The 22,026-nt window shown below is 33.6% G+C and overlaps 18 non-coding genes across 18 annotated transcripts; all 18 read left to right on the top strand.

Moving 5' to 3' along the window:
- The first annotated feature begins 211 nt into the window (after positions 1-211).
- On the top strand, positions 212-294 carry TRNAL-CAG (transfer RNA leucine (anticodon CAG)). The gene has a single exon. It is a non-coding gene; the product is annotated as a tRNA-Leu (tRNA).
- Positions 295-2,232: 1,938 nt separating this feature from the next.
- On the top strand, positions 2,233-2,315 carry TRNAL-CAG (transfer RNA leucine (anticodon CAG)). Its single transcript has one exon. It is a non-coding gene; the product is annotated as a tRNA-Leu (tRNA).
- A 928-nt stretch (positions 2,316-3,243) lies between these two features.
- On the top strand, positions 3,244-3,326 carry TRNAL-CAG (transfer RNA leucine (anticodon CAG)). Its single transcript has one exon. It is a non-coding gene; the product is annotated as a tRNA-Leu (tRNA).
- Positions 3,327-4,254: 928 nt separating this feature from the next.
- Positions 4,255-4,337, top strand: TRNAL-CAG (transfer RNA leucine (anticodon CAG)). The gene has a single exon. It is a non-coding gene; the product is annotated as a tRNA-Leu (tRNA).
- A 928-nt stretch (positions 4,338-5,265) lies between these two features.
- TRNAL-CAG (transfer RNA leucine (anticodon CAG)) lies at positions 5,266-5,348 on the top strand. The gene has a single exon. It is a non-coding gene; the product is annotated as a tRNA-Leu (tRNA).
- Positions 5,349-6,275: 927 nt separating this feature from the next.
- On the top strand, positions 6,276-6,358 carry TRNAV-CAC (transfer RNA valine (anticodon CAC)). The gene has a single exon. It is a non-coding gene; the product is annotated as a tRNA-Val (tRNA).
- A 927-nt stretch (positions 6,359-7,285) lies between these two features.
- TRNAL-CAG (transfer RNA leucine (anticodon CAG)) lies at positions 7,286-7,368 on the top strand. The gene has a single exon. It is a non-coding gene; the product is annotated as a tRNA-Leu (tRNA).
- Positions 7,369-9,308: 1,940 nt separating this feature from the next.
- TRNAL-CAG (transfer RNA leucine (anticodon CAG)) lies at positions 9,309-9,391 on the top strand. Its single transcript has one exon. It is a non-coding gene; the product is annotated as a tRNA-Leu (tRNA).
- Positions 9,392-10,319: 928 nt separating this feature from the next.
- On the top strand, positions 10,320-10,402 carry TRNAV-CAC (transfer RNA valine (anticodon CAC)). The gene has a single exon. It is a non-coding gene; the product is annotated as a tRNA-Val (tRNA).
- A 927-nt stretch (positions 10,403-11,329) lies between these two features.
- On the top strand, positions 11,330-11,412 carry TRNAV-CAC (transfer RNA valine (anticodon CAC)). The gene has a single exon. It is a non-coding gene; the product is annotated as a tRNA-Val (tRNA).
- A 927-nt stretch (positions 11,413-12,339) lies between these two features.
- On the top strand, positions 12,340-12,422 carry TRNAL-CAG (transfer RNA leucine (anticodon CAG)). The gene has a single exon. It is a non-coding gene; the product is annotated as a tRNA-Leu (tRNA).
- A 927-nt stretch (positions 12,423-13,349) lies between these two features.
- Positions 13,350-13,432, top strand: TRNAL-CAG (transfer RNA leucine (anticodon CAG)). Its single transcript has one exon. It is a non-coding gene; the product is annotated as a tRNA-Leu (tRNA).
- Positions 13,433-14,360: 928 nt separating this feature from the next.
- Positions 14,361-14,443, top strand: TRNAL-CAG (transfer RNA leucine (anticodon CAG)). The gene has a single exon. It is a non-coding gene; the product is annotated as a tRNA-Leu (tRNA).
- A 928-nt stretch (positions 14,444-15,371) lies between these two features.
- Positions 15,372-15,454, top strand: TRNAL-CAG (transfer RNA leucine (anticodon CAG)). Its single transcript has one exon. It is a non-coding gene; the product is annotated as a tRNA-Leu (tRNA).
- Positions 15,455-16,381: 927 nt separating this feature from the next.
- Positions 16,382-16,464, top strand: TRNAL-CAG (transfer RNA leucine (anticodon CAG)). Its single transcript has one exon. It is a non-coding gene; the product is annotated as a tRNA-Leu (tRNA).
- A 927-nt stretch (positions 16,465-17,391) lies between these two features.
- On the top strand, positions 17,392-17,474 carry TRNAL-CAG (transfer RNA leucine (anticodon CAG)). Its single transcript has one exon. It is a non-coding gene; the product is annotated as a tRNA-Leu (tRNA).
- A 1,928-nt stretch (positions 17,475-19,402) lies between these two features.
- TRNAL-CAG (transfer RNA leucine (anticodon CAG)) lies at positions 19,403-19,485 on the top strand. The gene has a single exon. It is a non-coding gene; the product is annotated as a tRNA-Leu (tRNA).
- A 1,930-nt stretch (positions 19,486-21,415) lies between these two features.
- TRNAL-CAG (transfer RNA leucine (anticodon CAG)) lies at positions 21,416-21,498 on the top strand. Its single transcript has one exon. It is a non-coding gene; the product is annotated as a tRNA-Leu (tRNA).
- The last annotated feature ends 528 nt before the right edge of the window (positions 21,499-22,026 follow it).

Raw genomic sequence — 22,026 nt, 5'->3', positions numbered from 1 at the left:
CTAAACTATAGGTAATTCCGTGTTAATGTTATTTTTACAATATCTTTTTGATTTATCCAACCTTAAGCATCTTTGAAAAATAATTGAAAAAGCAATTTAGTACTAATACTTGAATCAATAGTTTCAACAGCAGCATGGACATTGCACCTTTGAAAAAGTAGTTTTGGTTAATTAGTTTTATCCAATTTTTATGAAACTTAGTATTTTATGTGTCAGGATGGCCGAGCGGTCTAAGGTGCTGCGTTCAGGTCGCAGTCTCCTCTGGAGGCGTGGGTTCAAATCCCACTTCTGACAGTGTTCTTCCTTTTCTTCTTTGTTCTACAATGTCTCTTCCTTGTTGCTTGTGAAGAGAAATACTTAAGATATTCACTGCAAATCTGTTTCACAAACCACTTTGAAGAATAATCAACCTTCCATTATTTCTGCTTTATATCAATCAAAGAAAATGTTGCAATCTTCCCTAAAAATATGGACTTAAATACTACTTCAGACATCAATATTATATGTATTTTTTTCTTTGGTCAACATTTTTTCATATACTGAGTTTGCAAAATAAAATATCCCCAACTTCTGAATCAGGGCTCCATATCTCAGGAGTAAGAACACTGCTCTTTTAAGCCAGTGGTGTTGAACACAAACCCTACTTGTACACTCCTTCATAGCATCCAATCAAGGCCATAAGCCAATATCATTAGCCAGTTCTTGGAAAGTTCATAAATGTCTTTTCTATGGTGAGTGAAAATCCACAAGACAACAAATTCTAGACACTTGGAATCCAATCCTGAATAGAGCAAAAAAAATAATTACTGCATTTTTCCTTGGCATTCTATGAATTAGAAAAATAGATACTGCACATCCCCTTTTCAATGTATTTTGGAAACTGCCACATTTGAAGTAATGATTTTCTTTCAATGCAGCTCTCAATCAATCAATACAAAATTCAGGCATTAATTGTAGAGCATGTGAAGATGTTATTTGTGTCAAGCATTTTCTCAAATATTTGGAAAATCCTAAACTATAGGTAATTCCGTGTTAATGTTATTTTTACAATATCTTTTTGATTTATCCAACCTTAAGCATCTTTGAAAAATAATTGAAAAAGCAATTTATTACTAATATTTGAATCAATAGTTTCAACAGCAGCATGGACATTGCACCTTTGAAAAAGTAATTTTTGTTAATTAGTTTTATCCAATTTTTATGAAACTTAGTTTTTTATGTGTCAGGATGGCCGAGCGGCCTAAGGCGCTGCATTCAGGTCGCAGTCTCCTCTGGAGGCGTGGGTTCAAATCCCACTTCTGACAGTGTTCTTCCTTTTCTTCTTTGTTCTACAATGTCTCTTCCTTGTTGCTTGTGAAGAGAAATACTTAAGATATTCACTGCAAATCTGTTTCACAAACCACTTTGAAGAATAATCAACCTTCCATTATTTCTGCTTTATATCAATCAAAGAAAATGTTGCAATCTTTCCTAAAAATATGGACTTAAATACTACTTCAGACATCAATATTATATGTATTTTTTTCTTTTGTCAACATTTTTTCATATACTGAGTTTGCAAAATAAAATATCCCCCAACTTCTGAATCAGGGCTCCATATCTCAGGAGTAAGAACACTGCTCTTTTAAGCCAGTGGTCATGAACACAAACCCTACTTGTACACTCCTTCATAGCATCCAATCAAGGCCATAAGCCAATATCATTAGCCAGTTCTTGGAAAGTTCATAAATGTCTTTTCTATGGTGAGTGAAAATCCACAAGACAACAAATTCTAGACACTTGGAATCCAATCCTGAATAGAGCAAAAAAAATAATTACCGCATTTTTCCTTGGCATTCTATGAATTAGAAAAATAGATACTGCACATCCCCTTTTCAATGTATTTTGGAAACTGCCACATTTGAAGTAATGATTTTCTTTCAATGCAGCTCTCAATCAATCAATACAAAATTCAGGCATTAATTGTAGAGCATGTGAAGATGTTATTTGTGTCAAGCATTTTCTCAAATATTTGGAAAATCCTAAACTATAGGTAATTCCGTGTTAATGTTATTTTTACAATATCTTTTTGATTTATCCAACCTTAAGCATCTTTGAAAAATAATTGAAAAAGCAATTTATTACTAATATTTGAATCAATAGTTTCAACAGCAGCATGTACATTGCACCTTTGAAAAAGTAGTTTTGGTTAATTAGTTTTATCCAATTTTTATGAAACTTAGTATTTTATGTGTCAGGATGGTCGAGCGGCCTAAGGCGCTGCGTTCAGGTCGCAGTCTCCTCTGGAGGCGTGGGTTCAAATCCCACTTCTGACAGTGTTCTTCCTTTTCTTCTTTGTTCTACAATGTCTCTTCCTTGTTGCTTGTGAAGAGAAATACTTAAGATATTCACTGCAAATCTGTTTCACAAACCACTTTGAAGAATAATCAACCTTCCATTATTTCTGCTTTATATCAATCAAAGAAAATGTTGCAATCTTCCCTAAAAATATGGACTTAAATACTACTTCAGACATCAATATTATATGTATTTTTTTCTTTGGTCAACATTTTTTCATATACTGAGTTTGCAAAATAAAATATCCCCCAACTTCTGAATCAGGGCTCCATATCTCAGGAGTAAGAACACTGCTCTTTTAAGCCAGTGGTGTTGAACACAAACCCTACTTGTACACTCCTTCATAGCATCCAATCAAGGCCATAAGCCAATATCATTAGCCAGTTCTTGGAAAGTTCATAAATGTCTTTTCTATGGTGAGTGAAAATCCACAAGACAACAAATTCTAGACACTTGGAATCCAATCCTGAATAGAGCAAAAAAAATAATTACCGCATTTTTCCTTGGCATTCTATGAATTAGAAAAATAGATACTGCACATCCCCTTTTCAATGTATTTTGGAAACTGCCACATTTGGAGTAATGATTTTCTTTCAATGCAGCTCTCAATCAATCAATACAAAATTCAGGCATTAATTGTAGAGCATGTGAAGATGTTATTTGTGTCAAGCATTTTCTCAAATATTTGGAAAATCCTAAACTATAGGTAATTCCGTGTTAATGTTATTTTTACAATATCTTTTTGATTTATCCAACCTTAAGCATCTTTGAAAAATAATTGAAAAAGCAATTTATTACTAATATTTGAATCAATAGTTTCAACAGCAGCATGTACATTGCACCTTTGAAAAAGTAGTTTTGGTTAATTAGTTTTATCCAATTTTTATGAAACTTAGTATTTTATGTGTCAGGATGGCCGAGCGGCCTAAGGCGCTGCGTTCAGGTCGCAGTCTCCTCTGGAGGCGTGGGTTCAAATCCCACTTCTGACAGTGTTCTTCCTTTTCTTCTTTGTTCTACAATGTCTCTTCCTTGTTGCTTGTGAAGAGAAATACTTAAGATATTCACTGCAAATCTGTTTCACAAACCACTTTGAAGAATAATCAACCTTCCATTATTTCTGCTTTATATCAATCAAAGAAAATGTTGCAATCTTCCCTAAAAATATGGACTTAAATACTACTTCAGACATCAATATTATATGTATTTTTTTCTTTGGTCAACATTTTTTCATATACTGAGTTTGCAAAATAAAATATCCCCCAACTTCTGAATCAGGGCTCCATATCTCAGGAGTAAGAACACTGCTCTTTTAAGCCAGTGGTGTTGAACACAAACCCTACTTGTACACTCCTTCATAGCATCCAATCAAGGCCATAAGCCAATATCATTAGCCAGTTCTTGGAAAGTTCATAAATGTCTTTTCTATGGTGAGTGAAAATCCACAAGACAACAAATTCTAGACACTTGGAATCCAATCCTGAATAGAGCAAAAAAAATAATTACCGCATTTTTCCTTGGCATTCTATGAATTAGAAAAATAGATACTGCACATCCCCTTTTCAATGTATTTTGGAAACTGCCACATTTGGAGTAATGATTTTCTTTCAATGCAGCTCTCAATCAATCAATCCAAAATTCAGGCATTAATTGTAGAGCATGTGAAGATGTTATTTGTATCAAGCATTTTCTCAAATATTTGGAAAATCCTAAACTATAGGTAATTCCGTGTTAATGTTATTTTTACAATATCTTTTTGATTTATCCAACTTTAAGCATCTTTGAAAAATAATTGAAAAAGCAATGTATTACTAATATTTGAATCAATAGTTTCAACAGCAGCATGGACATTGCACCTTTGAAAAAGTAATTTTGGTTAATTAGTTTTATCCAATTTTTATGAAACGTAGTTTTTTATGTGTCAGGATGGCCGAGCGGTCTAAGGTGCTGCGTTCAGGTCGCAGTCTCCTCTGGAGGCGTGGGTTCAAATCCCACTTCTGACAGTGTTCTTCCTTTTCTTCTTTGTTCTACAATGTCTCTTCCTTGTTGCTTGTGAAGAGAAATACTTAAGATATTCACTGCAAATCTGTTTCACAAACCACTTTGAAGAATAATCAACCTTCCATTATTTCTGCTTTATATCAATCAAAGAAAATGTTGCAATCTTTCCTAAAAATATGGACTTAAATACTACTTCACACATGAATATTATATGTATTTTTTTCTTTTGTCAACATTTTTTCATATACTGAGTTTGCAAAATAAAATATCCCCCAACTTCTGAATCAGGGCTCCATATCTCAGGAGTAAGAACACTGCTCTTTTAAGCCAGTGGTCATGAACACAAACCCTACTTGTACACTCCTTCATAGCATCCAATCAAGGCCATAAGCCAATATCATTAGCCAGTTCTTGGAAAGTTCATAAATGTCTTTTCTATGGTGAGTGAAAATCCACAAGACAACAAATTCTAGACACTTGGAATCCAATCCTGAATAGAGCAAAAAAAATAATTACCGCATTTTTCCTTGGCATTCTATGAATTAGAAAAATAGATACTGCACATCCCCTTTTCAATGTATTTTGGAAACTGCCACATTTGAAGTAATGGTTTTCTTTCAATGCAGCTCTCAATCAATCAATACAAAATTCAGGCATTAATTGTAGAGCATGTGAAGATGTTATTTGTGTCAAGCATTTTCTCAAATATTTGGAAAATCCTAAACTATAGGTAATTCCGTGTTAATGTTATTTTTACAATATCTTTTTGATTTATCCAACCTTAAGCATCTTTGAAAAATAATTGAAAAAGCAATTTATTACTAATATTTGAATAAATAGTTTCAACAGCAGCATGGACATTGCACCTTTGAAAAAGTAGTTTTGGTTAATTAGTTTTATCCAATTTTTATGAAACTTAGTATTTTATGTGTCAGGATGGCCGAGCGGTCTAAGGCGCTGCGTTCAGGTCGCAGTCTCCTCTGGAGGCGTGGGTTCAAATCCCACTTCTGACAGTGTTCTTCCTTTTCTTCTTTGTTCTACAATGTCTCTTCCTTGTTGCTTGTGAAGAGAAATACTTAAGATATTCACTGCAAATCTGTTTCACAAACCACTTTGAAGAATAATCAACCTTCCATTATTTCTGCTTTATATCAATCAAAGAAAATGTTGCAATCTTCCCTAAAAATATGGACTTAAATACTACTTCAGACATCAATATTATATGTATTTTTTTCTTTGGTCAACATTTTTTCATATACTGAGTTTGCAAAATAAAATATCCCCAACTTCTGAATCAGGGCTCCATATCTCAGGAGTAAGAACACTGCTCTTTTAAGCCAGTGGTGTTGAACACAAACCCTACTTGTACACTCCTTCATAGCATCCAATCAAGGCCATAAGCCAATATTATTAGCCAGTTCTTGGAAAGTTCATAAATGTCTTTTCTATGGTGAGTGAAAGTCTACAAGACAACAAATTCTAGACACTTGGAATCCAATCCTGAATAGAGCAAAAAAAATAATTACCGCATTTTTCCTTGGCATTCTATGAATTAGAAAAATAGATACTGCACATCCCCTTTTCAATGTATTTTGGAAACTGCCACATTTGAAGTAATGGTTTTCTTTCAATGCAGCTCTCAATCAATCAATACAAAATTCAGGCATTAATTGTAGAGCATGTGAAGATGTTATTTGTGTCAAGCATTTTCTCAAATATTTGGAAAATCCTAAACTATAGGTAATTCCGTGTTAATGTTATTTTTACAATATCTTTTTGATTTATCCAACCTTAAGCATCTTTGAAAAATAATTGAAAAAGCAATTTAGTACTAATATTTGAATCAATAGTTTCAACAGCAGCATGGACATTGCACCTTTGAAAAAGTAGTTTTGGTTAATTAGTTTTATCCAATTTTTATGAAACTTAGTATTTTATGTGTCAGGATGGCCGAGCGGTCTAAGGCGCTGCGTTCACGTCGCAGTCTCCTCTGGAGGCTTGGGTTCAAATCCCACTTCTGACACTGTTCTTCCTTTTCTTCTTTGTTCTACAATGTCTCTTCGTTGTTGCTTGTGAAGAGAAATACTTAAGATATTCACTGCAAATCTGTTTCACAAACCACTTTGAAGAATAATCAACCTTCCATTATTTCTGCTTTATATCAATCAAAGAAAATGTTGCAATCTTCCCTAAAAATATGGACTTAAATACTACTTCAGACATCAATATTATATGTATTTTTTTCTTTGGTCAACATTTTTTCATATACTGAGTTTGCAAAATAAAATATCCCCAACTTCTGAATCAGGGCTCCATATCTCAGGAGTAAGAACACTGCTCTTTTAAGCCAGTGGTGTTGAACATAAACCCTACTTGTACACTCCTTCATAGCATCCAATCAAGGCCATAAGCCAATATCATTAGCCAGTTCTTGGAAAGTTCATAAATGTCTTTTCTATGGTGAGTGAAAATCCACAAGACAACAAATTCTAGACACTTGGAATCCAATCCTGAATAGAGCAAAAAAAATAATTACCGCATTTTTCCTTGGCATTCTATGAATTAGAAAAATAGATACTGCACATCCCCTTTTCAATGTATTTTGGAAACTGCCACATTTGAAGTAATGGTTTTCTTTCAATGCAGCTCTCAATCAATCAATACAAAATTCAGGCATTAATTGTAGAGCATGTGAAGATGTTATTTGTGTCAAGCATTTTCTCAAATATTTGGAAAATCCTAAACTATAGGTAATTCCGTGTTAATGTTATTTTTACAATATCTTTTTGATTTATCCAACCTTAAGCATCTTTGAAAAATAATTGAAAAAGCAATTTAGTACTAATATTTGAATCAATAGTTTCAACAGCAGCATGGACATTGCACCTTTGAAAAAGTAGTTTTGGTTAATTAGTTTTATCCAATTTTTATGAAACTTAGTATTTTATGTGTCAGGATGGCCGAGCGGTCTAAGGCGCTGCGTTCAGGTCGCAGTCTCCTCTGGAGGCGTGGGTTCAAATCCCACTTCTGACAGTGTTCTTCCTTTTCTTCTTTGTTCTACAATGTCTCTTCGTTGTTGCTTGTGAAGAGAAATACTTAAGATATTCACTGCAAATCTGTTTCACAAACCACTTTGAAGAATAATCAACCTTCCATTATTTCTGCTTTATATCAATCAAAGAAAATGTTGTTGCAATCTTCCCTAAAAATATGGACTTAAATACTACTTCAGACATCAATATTATATGTATTTTTTTCTTTGGTCAACATTTTTTCATATACTGAGTTTGCAAAATAAAATATCCCCAACTTCTGAATCAGGGCTCCATATCTCAGGAGTAAGAACACTGCTCTTTTAAGCCAGTGGTGTTGAACACAAACCCTACTTGTACACTCCTTCATAGCATCCAATCAAGGCCATAAGCCAATATTATTAGCCAGTTCTTGGAAAGTTCATAAATGTCTTTTCTATGGTGAGTGAAAGTCTACAAGACAACAAATTCTAGACACTTGGAATCCAATCCTGAATAGAGCAAAAAAAATAATTACCGCATTTTTCCTTGGCATTCTATGAATTAGAAAAATAGATACTGCACATCCCCTTTTCAATGTATTTTGGAAACTGCCACATTTGAAGTAATGGTTTTCTTTCAATGCAGCTCTCAATCAATCAATACAAAATTCAGGCATTAATTGTAGAGCATGTGAAGATGTTATTTGTGTCAAGCATTTTCTCAAATATTTGGAAAATCCTAAACTATAGGTAATTCCGTGTTAATGTTATTTTTACAATATCTTTTTGATTTTTCCAACCTTAAGCATCTTTGAAAAATAATTGAAAAAGCAATTTAGTACTAATATTTGAATCAATAGTTTCAACAGCAGCATGGACATTGCACCTTTGAAAAAGTAGTTTTGGTTAATTAGTTTTATCCAATTTTTATGAAACTTAGTATTTTATGTGTCAGGATGGCCGAGCGGTCTAAGGCGCTGCGTTCAGGTCGCAGTCTCCTCTGGAGGCTTGGGTTCAAATCCCACTTCTGACACTGTTCTTCCTTTTCTTCTTTGTTCTACAATGTCTCTTCGTTGTTGCTTGTGAAGAGAAATACTTAAGATATTCACTGCAAATCTGTTTCACAAACCACTTTGAAGAATAATCAACCTTCCATTATTTCTGCTTTATATCAATCAAAGAAAATGTTGCAATCTTCCCTAAAAATATGGACTTAAATACTACTTCAGACATCAATATTATATGTATTTTTTTCTTTGGTCAACATTTTTTCATATACTGAGTTTGCAAAATAAAATATCCCCAACTTCTGAATCAGGGCTCCATATCTCAGGAGTAAGAACACTGCTCTTTTAAGCCAGTGGTGTTGAACACAAACCCTACTTGTACACTCCTTCATAGCATCCAATCAAGGCCATAAGCCAATATCATTAGCCAGTTCTTGGAAAGTTCATAAATGTCTTTTCTATGGTGAGTGAAAATCCACAAGACAACAAATTCTAGACACTTGGAATCCAATCCTGAATAGAGCAAAAAAAATAATTACCGCATTTTTCCTTGGCATTCTATGAATTAGAAAAATAGATACTGCACATCCCCTTTTCAATGTATTTTGGAAACTGCCACATTTGAAGTAATGGTTTTCTTTCAATGCAGCTCTCAATCAATCAATACAAAATTCAGGCATTAATTGTAGAGCATGTGAAGATGTTATTTGTGTCAAGCATTTTCTCAAATATTTGGAAAATCCTAAACTATAGGTAATTCCGTGTTAATGTTATTTTTACAATATCTTTTTGATTTATCCAACCTTAAGCATCTTTGAAAAATAATTGAAAAAGCAATTTATTACTAATATTTGAATCAATAGTTTCAACAGCAGCATGTACATTGCACCTTTGAAAAAGTAGTTTTGGTTAATTAGTTTTATCCAATTTTTATGAAACTTAGTATTTTATGTGTCAGGATGGCCGAGCGGCCTAAGGCGCTGCGTTCAGGTCGCAGTCTCCTCTGGAGGCGTGGGTTCAAATCCCACTTCTGACAGTGTTCTTCCTTTTCTTCTTTGTTCTACAATGTCTCTTCCTTGTTGCTTGTGAAGAGAAATACTTAAGATATTCACTGCAAATCTGTTTCACAAACCACTTTGAAGAATAATCAACCTTCCATTATTTCTGCTTTATATCAATCAAAGAAAATGTTGCAATCTTCCCTAAAAATATGGACTTAAATACTACTTCAGACATCAATATTATATGTATTTTTTTCTTTGGTCAACATTTTTTCATATACTGAGTTTGCAAAATAAAATATCCCCCAACTTCTGAATCAGGGCTCCATATCTCAGGAGTAAGAACACTGCTCTTTTAAGCCAGTGGTGTTGAACACAAACCCTACTTGTACACTCCTTCATAGCATCCAATCAAGGCCATAAGCCAATATCATTAGCCAGTTCTTGGAAAGTTCATAAATGTCTTTTCTATGGTGAGTGAAAATCCACAAGACAACAAATTCTAGACACTTGGAATCCAATCCTGAATAGAGCAAAAAAAATAATTACCGCATTTTTCCTTGGCATTCTATGAATTAGAAAAATAGATACTGCACATCCCCTTTTCAATGTATTTTGGAAACTGCCACATTTGAAGTAATGGTTTTCTTTCAATGCAGCTCTCAATCAATCAATACAAAATTCAGGCATTAATTGTAGAGCATGTGAAGATGTTATTTGTGTCAAGCATTTTCTCAAATATTTGGAAAATCCTAAACTATAGGTAATTCCGTGTTAATGTTATTTTTACAATATCTTTTTGATTTATCCAACCTTAAGCATCTTTGAAAAATAATTGAAAAAGCAATTTAGTACTAATATTTGAATCAATAGTTTCAACAGCAGCATGGACATTGCACCTTTGAAAAAGTAGTTTTGGTTAATTAGTTTTATCCAATTTTTATGAAACTTAGTATTTTATGTGTCAGGATGGCCGAGCGGTCTAAGGCGCTGCGTTCACGTCGCAGTCTCCTCTGGAGGCTTGGGTTCAAATCCCACTTCTGACACTGTTCTTCCTTTTCTTCTTTGTTCTACAATGTCTCTTCGTTGTTGCTTGTGAAGAGAAATACTTAAGATATTCACTGCAAATCTGTTTCACAAACCACTTTGAAGAATAATCAACCTTCCATTATTTCTGCTTTATATCAATCAAAGAAAATGTTGCAATCTTCCCTAAAAATATGGACTTAAATACTACTTCAGACATCAATATTATATGTATTTTTTTCTTTGGTCAACATTTTTTCATATACTGAGTTTGCAAAATAAAATATCCCCAACTTCTGAATCAGGGCTCCATATCTCAGGAGTAAGAACACTGCTCTTTTAAGCCAGTGGTGTTGAACATAAACCCTACTTGTACACTCCTTCATAGCATCCAATCAAGGCCATAAGCCAATATCATTAGCCAGTTCTTGGAAAGTTCATAAATGTCTTTTCTATGGTGAGTGAAAATCCACAAGACAACAAATTCTAGACACTTGGAATCCAATCCTGAATAGAGCAAAAAAAATAATTACCGCATTTTTCCTTGGCATTCTATGAATTAGAAAAATAGATACTGCACATCCCCTTTTCAATGTATTTTGGAAACTGCCACATTTGAAGTAATGGTTTTCTTTCAATGCAGCTCTCAATCAATCAATACAAAATTCAGGCATTAATTGTAGAGCATGTGAAGATGTTATTTGTGTCAAGCATTTTCTCAAATATTTGGAAAATCCTAAACTATAGGTAATTCCGTGTTAATGTTATTTTTACAATATCTTTTTGATTTATCCAACCTTAAGCATCTTTGAAAAATAATTGAAAAAGCAATTTAGTACTAATATTTGAATCAATAGTTTCAACAGCAGCATGGACATTGCACCTTTGAAAAAGTAGTTTTGGTTAATTAGTTTTATCCAATTTTTATGAAACTTAGTATTTTATGTGTCAGGATGGCCGAGCGGTCTAAGGCGCTGCGTTCACGTCGCAGTCTCCTCTGGAGGCTTGGGTTCAAATCCCACTTCTGACACTGTTCTTCCTTTTCTTCTTTGTTCTACAATGTCTCTTCGTTGTTGCTTGTGAAGAGAAATACTTAAGATATTCACTGCAAATCTGTTTCACAAACCACTTTGAAGAATAATCAACCTTCCATTATTTCTGCTTTATATCAATCAAAGAAAATGTTGCAATCTTCCCTAAAAATATGGACTTAAATACTACTTCAGACATCAATATTATATGTATTTTTTTCTTTGGTCAACATTTTTTCATATACTGAGTTTGCAAAATAAAATATCCCCAACTTCTGAATCAGGGCTCCATATCTCAGGAGTAAGAACACTGCTCTTTTAAGCCAGTGGTGTTGAACATAAACCCTACTTGTACACTCCTTCATAGCATCCAATCAAGGCCATAAGCCAATATCATTAGCCAGTTCTTGGAAAGTTCATAAATGTCTTTTCTATGGTGAGTGAAAATCCACAAGACAACAAATTCTAGACACTTGGAATCCAATCCTGAATAGAGCAAAAAAAATAATTACCGCATTTTTCCTTGGCATTCTATGAATTAGAAAAATAGATACTGCACATCCCCTTTTCAATGTATTTTGGAAACTGCCACATTTGAAGTAATGGTTTTCTTTCAATGCAGCTCTCAATCAATCAATACAAAATTCAGGCATTAATTGTAGAGCATGTGAAGATGTTATTTGTGTCAAGCATTTTCTCAAATATTTGGAAAATCCTAAACTATAGGTAATTCCGTGTTAATGTTATTTTTACAATATCTTTTTGATTTATCCAACCTTAAGCATCTTTGAAAAATAATTGAAAAAGCAATTTAGTACTAATATTTGAATCAATAGTTTCAACAGCAGCATGGACATTGCACCTTTGAAAAAGTAGTTTTGGTTAATTAGTTTTATCCAATTTTTATGAAACTTAGTATTTTATGTGTCAGGATGGCCGAGCGGTCTAAGGCGCTGCGTTCAGGTCGCAGTCTCCTCTGGAGGCGTGGGTTCAAATCCCACTTCTGACAGTGTTCTTCCTTTTCTTCTTTGTTCTACAATGTCTCTTCGTTGTTGCTTGTGAAGAGAAATACTTAAGATATTCACTGCAAATCTGTTTCACAAACCACTTTGAAGAATAATCAACCTTCCATTATTTCTGCTTTATATCAATCAAAGAAAATGTTGCAATCTTCCCTAAAAATATGGACTTAAATACTACTTCAGACATCAATATTATATGTATTTTTTTCTTTGGTCAACATTTTTTCATATACTGAGTTTGCAAAATAAAATATCCCCAACTTCTGAATCAGGGCTCCATATCTCAGGAGTAAGAACACTGCTCTTTTAAGCCAGTGGTGTTGAACACAAACCCTACTTGTACACTCCTTCATAGCATCCAATCAAGGCCATAAGCCAATATCATTAGCCAGTTCTTGGAAAGTTCATAAATGTCTTTTCTATGGTGAGTGAAAATCCACAAGACAACAAATTCTAGACACTTGGAATCCAATCCTGAATAGAGCAAAAAAAATAATTACCGCATTTTTCCTTGGCATTCTATGAATTAGAAAAATAGATACTGCACATCCCCTTTTCAATGTATTTTGGAAACTGCCACATTTGAAGTAATGGTTTTCTTTCAATGCAGCTCTCAATCAATCAATACAAAATTCAGGCATTAATTGTAGAGCATGTGAAGATGTTATTTGTGTCAAGCATTTTCTCAAATATTTGGAAAATCCTAAACTATAGGTAATTCCGTGTTAATGTTATTTTTACAATATCTTTTTGATTTATCCAACCTTAAGCATCTTTGAAAAATAATTGAAAAAGCAATTTATTACTAATATTTGAATCAATAGTTTCAACAGCAGCATGTACATTGCACCTTTGAAAAAGTAGTTTTGGTTAATTAGTTTTATCCAATTTTTATGAAACTTAGTATTTTATGTGTCAGGATGGCCGAGCGGCCTAAGGCGCTGCGTTCAGGTCGCAGTCTCCTCTGGAGGCGTGGGTTCAAATCCCACTTCTGACAGTGTTCTTCCTTTTCTTCTTTGTTCTACAATGTCTCTTCCTTGTTGCTTGTGAAGAGAAATACTTAAGATATTCACTGCAAATCTGTTTCACAAACCACTTTGAAGAATAATCAACCTTCCATTATTTCTGCTTTATATCAATCAAAGAAAATGTTGCAATCTTCCCTAAAAATATGGACTTAAATACTACTTCAGACATCAATATTATATGTATTTTTTTCTTTGGTCAACATTTTTTCATATACTGAGTTTGCAAAATAAAATATCCCCCAACTTCTGAATCAGGGCTCCATATCTCAGGAGTAAGAACACTGCTCTTTTAAGCCAGTGGTGTTGAACACAAACCCTACTTGTACACTCCTTCATAGCATCCAATCAAGGCCATAAGCCAATATCATTAGCCAGTTCTTGGAAAGTTCATAAATGTCTTTTCTATGGTGAGTGAAAATCCACAAGACAACAAATTCTAGACACTTGGAATCCAATCCTGAATAGAGCAAAAAAAATAATTACCGCATTTTTCCTTGGCATTCTATGAATTAGAAAAATAGATACTGCACATCCCCTTTTCAATGTATTTTGGAAACTGCCACATTTGGAGTAATGATTTTCTTTCAATGCAGCTCTCAATCAATCAATCCAAAATTCAGGCATTAATTGTAGAGCATGTGAAGATGTTATTTGTATCAAGCATTTTCTCAAATATTTGGAAAATCCTAAACTATAGGTAATTCCGTGTTAATGTTATTTTTACAATATCTTTTTGATTTATCCAACTTTAAGCATCTTTGAAAAATAATTGAAAAAGCAATGTATTACTAATATTTGAATCAATAGTTTCAACAGCAGCATGGACATTGCACCTTTGAAAAAGTAATTTTGGTTAATTAGTTTTATCCAATTTTTATGAAACGTAGTTTTTTATGTGTCAGGATGGCCGAGCGGTCTAAGGCGCTGCGTTCAGGTCGCAGTCTCCTCTGGAGGCATGGGTTCAAATCCCACTTCTGACAGTGTTCTTCCTTTTCTTCTTTGTTCTACAATGTCTCTTCCTTGTTGCTTGTGAAGAGAAATACTTAAGATATTCACTGCAAATCTGTTTCACAAACCACTTTGAAGAATAATCAACCTTCCATTATTTCTGCTTTATATCAATCAAAGAAAATGTTGCAATCTTTCCTAAAAATATGGACTTAAATACTACTTCAGACATCAATATTATATGTATTTTTTTCTTTTGTCAACATTTTTTCATATACTGAGTTTGCAAAATAAAATATCCCCCAACTTCTGAATCAGGGCTCCATATCTCAGGAGTAAGAACACTGCTCTTTTAAGCCAGTGGTCATGAACACAAACCCTACTTGTACACTCCTTCATAGCATCCAATCAAGGCCATAAGCCAATATCATTAGCCAGTTCTTGGAAAGTTCATAAATGTCTTTTCTATGGTGAGTGAAAATCCACAAGACAACAAATTCTAGACACTTGGAATCCAATCCTGAATAGAGCAAAAAAAATAATTACCGCATTTTTCCTTGGCATTCTATGAATTAGAAAAATAGATACTGCACATCCCCTTTTCAATGTATTTTGGAAACTGCCACATTTGAAGTAATGGTTTTCTTTCAATGCAGCTCTCAATCAATCAATACAAAATTCAGGCATTAATTGTAGAGCATGTGAAGATGTTATTTGTGTCAAGCATTTTCTCAAATATTTGGAAAATCCTAAACTATAGGTAATTCCGTGTTAATGTTATTTTTACAATATCTTTTTGATTTATCCAACCTTAAGCATCTTTGAAAAATAATTGAAAAAGCAATTTATTACTAATATTTGAATCAATAGTTTCAACAGCAGCATGGACATTGCACCTTTGAAAAAGTAGTTTTGGTTAATTAGTTTTATCCAATTTTTATGAAACTTAGTATTTTATGTGTCAGGATGGCCGAGCGGTCTAAGGCGCTGTGTTCAGGTCGCAGTCTCCTCTGGAGGTGTGGGTTCAAATCCCACTTCTGACAGTGTTCTTCCTTTTCTTCTTTGTTCTACAATGTCTCTTCCTTGTTGCTTGTGAAGAGAAATACTTAAGATATTCACTGCAAATCTGTTTCACAAACCACTTTGAAGAATAATCAACCTTCCATTATTTCTGCTTTATATCAATCAAAGAAAACGTTGCAATCTTCCCTAAAAATATGGACTTAAATACTACTTCAGACATCAATATTATATGTATTTTTTTCTTTGGTCAACATTTTTTCATATACTGAGTTTGCAAAATAAAATATCCCCAACTTCTGAATCAGGGCTCCATATCTCAGGAGTAAGAACACTGCTCTTTTAAGCCAGTGGTGTTGAACACAAACCCTACTTGTACACTCCTTCATAGCATCCAATCAAGGCCATAAGCCAATATCATTAGCCAGTTCTTGGAAAGTTCATAAATGTCTTTTCTATGGTGAGTGAAAATCCACAAGACAACAAATTCTAGACACTTGGAATCCAATCCTGAATAGAGCAAAAAAAATAATTACCGCATTTTTCCTTGGCATTCTATGAATTAGAAAAATAGATACTGCACATCCCCTTTTCAATGTATTTTGGAAACTGCCACATTTGAAGTAATGGTTTTCTTTCAATGCAGCTCTCAATCAATCAATACAAAATTCAGGCATTAATTGTAGAGCATGTGAAGATGTTATTTGTGTCAAGCATTTTCTCAAATATTTGGAAAATCCTAAACTATAGGTAATTCCGTGTTAATGTTATTTTTACAATATCTTTTTGATTTATCCAACCTTAAGCATCTTTGAAAAATAATTGAAAAAGCAATTTAGTACTAATATTTGAATCAATAGTTTCAACAGCAGCATGGACATTGCACCTTTGAAAAAGTAGTTTTGGTTAATTAGTTTTATCCAATTTTTATGAAACTTAGTATTTTATGTGTCAGGATGGCCGAGCGGTCTAAGGCGCTGCGTTCAGGTCGCAGTCTCCTCTGGAGGCGTGGGTTCAAATCCCACTTCTGACAGTGTTCTTCCTTTTCTTCTTTGTTCTACAATGTCTCTTCCTTGTTGCTTGTGAAGAGAAATACTTAAGATATTCACTGCAAATCTGTTTCACAAACCACTTTGAAGAATAATCAACCTTCCATTATTTCTGCTTTATATCAATCAAAGAAAATGTTGCAATCTTCCCTAAAAATATGGACTTAAATACTACTTCAGACATCAATATTATATGTATTTTTTTCTTTGGTCAACATTTTTTCATATACTGAGTTTGCAAAATAAAATATCCCCAACTTCTGAATCAGGGCTCCATATCTCAGGAGTAAGAACACTGCTCTTTTAAGCCAGTGGTCATGAACACAAACCCTTCTTGTACATTCCTTCATAGCATCCAATCAAGGCCATAAGCCAATATCATTAGCCAGTTCTTGGAAAGTTCATAAATGTCTTTTCTATGGTGAGTGAAAATCCACAAGACAACAAATTCTAGACACTTGGAATCCAATCCTGAATAGAGCAAAAAAAATAATTACCGCATTTTTCCTTGGCATTCTATGAATTAGAAAAATAGATACTGCACATCCCCTTTTCAATGTATTTTGGAAACTGCCACATTTGAAGTAATGGTTTTCTTTCAATGCAGCTCTCAATCAATCAATCCAAAATTCAGGCATTAATTGTAGAGCATGTGAAGATGTTATTTGTGTCAAGCATTTTCTCAAATATTTGGAAAATCCTAAACTATAGGTAATTCCGTGTTAATGTTATTTTTACAATATCTTTTTGATTTATCCAACCTTAAGCATCTTTGAAAAATAATTGAAAAAGCAATTTATTACTAATATTTGAATCAATAGTTTCAACAGCAGCATGGACATTGCACCTTTGAAAAAGTAGTTTTGGTTAATTAGTTTTATCCAATTTTTATGAAACTTAGTATTTTATGTGTCAGGATGGCCGAGCGGTCTAAGGCGCTGCGTTCAGGTCGCAGTCTCCTCTGGAGGCGTGGGTTCAAATCCCACTTCTGACAGTGTTCTTCCTTTTCTTCTTTGTTCTACAATGTCTCTTCCTTGTTGCTTGTGAAGAGAAATACTTAAGATATTCACTGCAAATCTGTTTCACAAACAGAATAATCAACCTTCCATTATTTCTGCTTTATATCAATCAAAGAAAATGTTGCAATCTTCCCTAAAAATATGGACTTAAATACTACTTCAGACATCAATATTATATGTATTTTTTTCTTTGGTCAACATTTTTTCATATACTGAGTTTGCAAAATAAAATATCCCCAACTTCTGAATCAGGGCTCCATATCTCAGGAGTAAGAACACTGCTCTTTTAAGCCAGTGGTGTTGAACACAAACCCTACTTGTACACTCCTTCATAGCATCCAATCAAGGCCATAAGCCAATATCATTAGCCAGTTCTTGGAAAGTTCATAAATGTCTTTTCTATGGTGAGTGAAAATCCACAAGACAACAAATTCTAGACACTTGGAATCCAATCCTGAATAGAGCAAAAAAAATAATTACCGCATTTTTCCTTGGCATTCTATGAATTAGAAAAATAGATACTGCACATCCCCTTTTCAATGTATTTTGGAAACTGCCACATTTGGAGTAATGATTTTCTTTCAATGCAGCTCTCAATCAATCAATCCAAAATTCAGGCATTAATTGTAGAGCATGTGAAGATGTTATTTGTATCAAACATTTTCTCAAATATTTGGAAAATCCTAAACTATAGGTAATTCCGTGTTAATGTTATTTTTACAATATCTTTTTGATTTATCCAACTTTAAGCATCTTTGAAAAATAATTGAAAAAGCAATGTATTACTAATATTTGAATCAATAGTTTCAACAGCAGCATGGACATTGCACCTTTGAAAAAGTAATTTTGGTTAATTAGTTTTATCCAATTTTTATGAAACGTAGTTTTTTATGTGTCAGGATGGCCGAGCGGCCTAAGGCGCTGCGTTCAGGTCGCTGTCTCCTCTGGAGGCGTGGGTTCAAATCCCACTTCTGACAGTGTTCTTCCTTTTCTTCTTTGTTCTACAATGTCTCTTCCTTGTTGCTTGTGAAGAGAAATACTTAAGATATTCACTGCAAATCTGTTTCACAAACCACTTTGAAGAATAATCAACCTTCCATTATTTCTGCTTTATATCAATCAAAGAAAATGTTGCAATCTTCCCTAAAAATATGGACTTAAATACTACTTCAGACATCAATATTATATGTATTTTTTTCTTTGGTCAACATTTTTTCATATACTGAGTTTGCAAAATAAAATATCCCCAACTTCTGAATCAGGGCTCCATATCTCAGGAGTAAGAACACTGCTCTTTTAAGCCAGTGGTCATGAACACAAACCCTTCTTGTACACTCCTTCATAGCATCCAATCAAGGCCATAAGCCAATATCATTAGCCAGTTCTTGGAAAGTTCATAAATGTCTTTTCTATGGTGAGTGAAAATCCACAAGACAACAAATTCTAGACACTTGGAATCCAATCCTGAATAGAGCAAAAAAAATAATTACCGCATTTTTCCTTGGCATTCTATGAATTAGAAAAATAGATACTGCACATCCCCTTTTCAATGTATTTTGGAAACTGCCACATTTGAAGTAATGGTTTTCTTTCAATGCAGCTCTCAATCAATCAATCCAAAATTCAGGCATTAATTGTAGAGCATGTGAAGATGTTATTTGTGTCAAGCATTTTCTCAAATATTTGGAAAATCCTAAACTATAGGTAATTCCGTGTTAATGTTATTTTTACAATATCTTTTTGATTTATCCAACCTTAAGCATCTTTGAAAAATAATTGAAAAAGCAATTAGTGCTAATATTTGAATCAATAGTTTCAACAGCAGCATGGACATTGCACCTTTGAAAAAGTAGTTTTGGTTAATTAGTTTTATCCAATTTTTATGAAACTTAGTATTTTATGTGTCAGGATGGCCGAGCGGTCTAAGGCGCTGCGTTCAGGTCGCAGTCTCCTCTGGAGGCGTGGGTTCAAATCCCACTTCTGACAGTGTTCTTCCTTTTCTTCTTTGTTCTACAATGTCTCTTCCTTGTTGCTTGTGAAGAGAAATACTTAAGATATTCACTGCAAATCTGTTTCACAAACAGAATAATCAACCTTCCATTATTTCTGCTTTATATCAATCAAAGAAAATGTTGCAATCTTCCCTAAAAATATGGACTTAAATACTACTTCAGACATCAATATTATATGTATTTTTTTCTTTGGTCAACATTTTTTCATATACTGAGTTTGCAAAATAAAATATCCCCAACTTCTGAATCAGGGCTCCATATCTCAGGAGTAAGAACACTGCTCTTTTAAGCCAGTGGTGTTGAACACAAACCCTACTTGTACACTCCTTCATAGCATCCAATCAAGGCCATAAGCCAATATCATTAGCCAGTTCTTGGAAAGTTCATAAATGTCTTTTCTATGGTGAGTGAAAATCCACAAGACAACAAATTCTAGACACTTGGAATCCAATCCTGAATAGAGCAAAAAAAATAATTACCGCATTTTTCCTTGGCATTCTATGAATTAGAAAAATAGATACTGCACATCCCCTTTTCAATGTATTTTGGAAACTGCCACATTTGGAGTAATGATTTTCTTTCAATGCAGCTCTCAATCAATCAATCCAAAATTCAGGCATTAATTGTAGAGCATGTGAAGATGTTATTTGTATCAAACATTTTCTCAAATATTTGGAAAATCCTAAACTATAGGTAATTCCGTGTTAATGTTATTTTTACAATATCTTTTTGATTTATCCAACTTTAAGCATCTTTGAAAAATAATTGAAAAAGCAATGTATTACTAATATTTGAATCAATAGTTTCAACAGCAGCATGGACATTGCACCTTTGAAAAAGTAATTTTGGTTAATTAGTTTTATCCAATTTTTATGAAACGTAGTTTTTTATGTGTCAGGATGGCCGAGCGGCCTAAGGCGCTGCGTTCAGGTCGCTGTCTCCTCTGGAGGCGTGGGTTCAAATCCCACTTCTGACAGTGTTCTTCCTTTTCTTCTTTGTTCTACAATGTCTCTTCCTTGTTGCTTGTGAAGAGAAATACTTAAGATATTCACTGCAAATCTGTTTCACAAACCACTTTGAAGAATAATCAACTTTCCATTATTTCTGCTTTATATCAATCAAAGAAAATGTTGCAATCTTTCCTAAAAATATGGACTTAAATACTACTTCAGACATCAATATTATATGTATTTTTTTCTTTTGTCAACATTTTTTCATATACTGAGTTTGCAAAATAAAATATCCCCCAACTTCTGAATCAGAGCTCCATATCTCAGGAGTAAGAACACTGCTCTTTTAAGCCAGTGGTCATGAACACAAACCCTACTTGTACACTCCTTCATAGCATCCAATCAAGGCCATAAGCCAATATCATTAGCCAGTTCTTGGAAAGTTCATAAATGTCTTTTCTATGGTGAGTGAAAATCCACAAGACAACAAATTCTAGACACTTGGAATCCAATCCTGAATAGAGCAAAAAAAATAATTACCGCATTTTTCCTTGGCATTCTATGAATTAGAAAAATAGATACTGCACATCCCCTTTTCAATGTATTTTGGAAACTGCCACATTTGAAGTAATGATTTTCTTTCAATGCAGCTCTCAATCAATCAATACAAAATTCAGGCATTAATTGTAGAGCATGTGAAGATGTTATTTGTGTCAAGCATTTTCTCAAATATTTGGAAAATCCTAAACTATAGGTAATTCCGTGTTAATGTTATTTTTACAATATCTTTTTGATTTATCCAACCTTAAGCATCTTTGAAAAATAATTGAAAAAGCAATTTATTACTAATATTTGAATCAATAGTTTCAACAGCAGCATGGACATTGCACCTTTGAAAAAGTAATTTTGGTTAATTAGTTTTATCCAATTTTTATGAAACTTAGTTTTTTATGTGTCAGGATGGCCGAGCGGCCTAAGGCGCTGCGTTCAGGTCGCAGTCTCCTCTGGAGGCGTGGGTTCAAATCCCACTTCTGACAGTGTTCTTCCTTTTCTTCTTTGTTCTACAATGTCTCTTCCTTGTTGCTTGTGAAGAGAAATACTTAAGATATTCACTGCAAATCTGTTTCACAAACCACTTTGAAGAATAATCAACCTTCCATTATTTCTGCTTTATATCAATCAAAGAAAATGTTGCAATCTTTCCTAAAAATATGGACTTAAATACTACTTCAGACATCAATATTATATGTATTTTTTTCTTTTGTCAACATTTTTTCATATACTGAGTTTGTAAAATAAAATATCCCCCAACTTCTGAATCAGGGCTCCATATCTCAGGAGTAAGAACACTGCTCTTTTAAGCCAGTGGTCATGAACACAAACCCTACTTGTACACTCCTTCATAGCATCCAATCAAGGCCATAAGCCAATATCATTAGCCAGTTCTTGGAAAGTTCATAAATGTCTTTTCTATGGTGAGTGAAAATCCACAAGACAACAAATTCTAGACACTTGGAATCCAATCCTGAATAGAGCAAAAAAAATAATTACCGCATTTTTCCTTG

Source organism: Taudactylus pleione, unplaced genomic scaffold, assembly GCF_031769625.1.
Source record: "Taudactylus pleione unplaced genomic scaffold, aTauple2 ptg000177l, whole genome shotgun sequence".
Classification (NCBI taxonomy): domain Eukaryota; kingdom Metazoa; phylum Chordata; class Amphibia; order Anura; family Myobatrachidae; genus Taudactylus; species Taudactylus pleione.
The sequence above is the reverse complement of the archived record's forward strand: the minus strand, read 5'-3'. Positions and strand labels throughout refer to the sequence as shown.